Source organism: Cornus florida, unplaced genomic scaffold, assembly GCF_030987335.1.
Source record: "Cornus florida cultivar Cherokee Brave unplaced genomic scaffold, ASM3098733v1 CherokeeBrave_3.0.0_Hap2_Chr10, whole genome shotgun sequence".
In the NCBI taxonomy this organism is placed as follows: Eukaryota; Viridiplantae; Streptophyta; class Magnoliopsida; order Cornales; family Cornaceae; genus Cornus; species Cornus florida.
The window spans coordinates 31,343,365-31,345,994 of NW_026775580.1; positions in this window are offsets into that span (position 1 = coordinate 31,343,365).

A 2,630-nucleotide genomic window follows, 5' to 3' on the forward strand; every position below is an offset into this window, starting at 1 on the left:
TCTAACCAAAACTCCAATAGTTAGCAGAAAATCATCCTAAGAAACGAATACCAATGCTCAAACTGAATAGTATATAGTGCCTGAAGAAAATCAGTATTCTTAATATTGTTATGTCCAAGAGGATGTACATTAGCAGAGATGATAGAATCTAGAATCCACAACCTCTTAGGAATTTTGGCTTTGGTAGTACTGCTACGCTTTTTCTTAGTAAATCAACCATCACATAGCTTTTAAATTAAATTCTCAGCAATTGGTACCCTAGGGAAAGGTGTGAAAGTGGGACAACTACGCCTCTCATCGATCACCTTAGGAAGCGTATGATAACATTCTAAAGCTACAGCAATGGCAGAAAGATTGATAATCAACTCATGCCCATCTACCATAGTCCTAAGTTCCTAAGGGTCATCCTCATTATAAACAAGATTAAGATAAAATAAACGAACAAGACAAGGATATGCGATTTGAGTAACAGGGACCATAAGATGTAAAAGATGCCTATAACTAAAAGATTTCATAGCCCATCTAGTGCGAGGATCAGTGATGAACGCCTGATAGTCAAAGGTCACCTCATAAGAAATTGGAATTTCTTTCCAAGCACTTGGCAAAACATCTTTCACCACTCTAGCACGTTTAGAAGGAGCAGGATAAACCATCTCTAGTCTCAACTAATGGAATCCTTCTATAAATCCCAAAAATCACCCAATTTTTTTTCCAAATCCTACAATCTGGGAACTGAGGCTTGAGCTTGAGCTTCCAGGCTTGAGCTTCAACCAATGCTCGAGCTTTAAGTGGTAAGGCTCGAGCTTTACCTAGACTTTACCAAAAAAGATCTTAGAAATCAGGTCGCAAATCAATCATCAATTGAATCAAACAACTAATATATGTTAATATATGCAAGTCCAAAGAATCATTCATCCAAGTAGTAACTCGTTTGCATCTCTCTAGATCTAGAAATTTAATTAACTAAGGAAGAGTTAATGGAAAAAGGATAAAGAATGAGATCTTTACCTCAATTGTTCCTGCAAATCTTCATGGAGAATGCAAAGCATCACTGGATATGAATATGGAGAAAACCTGGAGAGACTCTATAGGGGAGGGACATCCTTTGTGTAATAGGAGACGGAGCACTCAGTTTCCTGATGGTTAAACTTTTGAAAACCAAAGGCTCGAGCTTAAAGGATGCAAGTTCGAGCCTGCCGCCGCAAACCCTAAAGTTAACGATGATGGAGGGCTCGAGCTTAGTGTGTGTAAGCTCGAGCCTTTAGTAACTGATGCTCGAGCACTAAAGTGCAGGTTCGAGCATTAAGACAAATTTTTGGATTTTTTTTTCAATTTTTATTTTCTTTTTCTATTTTATTTAAACCTAAACTATTCTAGGAATACAATAAACATAAAAAGGAACAAAAACCAAAAAAAAAAAAAAAAATTAAAACACAAATTAAATTATAAATAAAAATAAAACTAAAATAAAATTATGGTATAACATATAAATGCTATGTTTAACGTCGATAGCTCGACAACATGCTAAGTTTAACGTCGATAGCTCAACGAAAACGTGACCTCTCTAGTCCAAGTAAATAGGATCATGAAGTTCTACTGCCTCTACTGCGCCTCTTTGCACACTACCCTCTATGTAAGGCTTCAATCTTTGTACATTGACTTTGGACAATTGTAATGACCGGATTTTTCGGATAAATTTTTTTCCGTTGTCTTTTCCTTTTTGAGTTTAGTTTCACGTCGTTTAGTGTCATCTCGAGTGCTCTAGAGTGATTTCCAAGACTCTTTTCTGTGGATTGACAACTTCCTTTGAGGACCGAGTCAGTTCCACACTTTTCATTTTTTTGACACTATTCACTTTTTGTCTTTTCCCTATTTTGTCTTTTTCCCTATCTTCTCTCTCCTCTTTTAGACTTCTTCCCTTCATTAAAAAGTGGTGATGCCTTTGTGTTTATTGTTCCCCTCGGCGAGGCCTACGATTCCAACCGATTGGAATCTCGTTTTGGCCATTTATTGAGTTCAGGTTTGAAGTCAAGTTGTGTTTTTGATGGGGCTTCCTTTGGATTCATGTTCGTGGTGTTGTCCCCGACAAAACCTAGGAGTTTCGTTGGGTTCGGAGCTGATTTATTTTGGTGGAGATTTGAGATTTCATCTCAAATGGAGGTAGGGAATGTTTTAGGCTTTTGTGTGTGTTGTATTGAGTGTTTAGCATGATTATACAACTTATATATGTGCCTTGTATCAAATCTAGAAAGTTGGTAATTTTTAATTTTTTGTATAAGATTTAAAATTCATGATGATATATGACTTTGATTTGAATTGTGGCATGGTAAAAAATCTTGTTTTAACATGTTGGTTAACATATATTAATTTGGGATTAATTAAATATGAATTGCTCTTTTTAATTAATATTTATCTTTTGTGAAAGATTTAAGTTCATGGCCATACCTTGCATGGAATTGAGTTGTGTTATGCTTCTAAATTAAATTTTGGCATGTTTGTTAACATACTTTAATTTGAGAGCATTTGGTTGAGTTTGGAAATCTAGAGACTTTAATTAAGGGAATTAATTAAAATCTATTTTGGTGGTTTCATGGGCCTAATTAAGCTTGTGTGTGAATATATGTAATGAC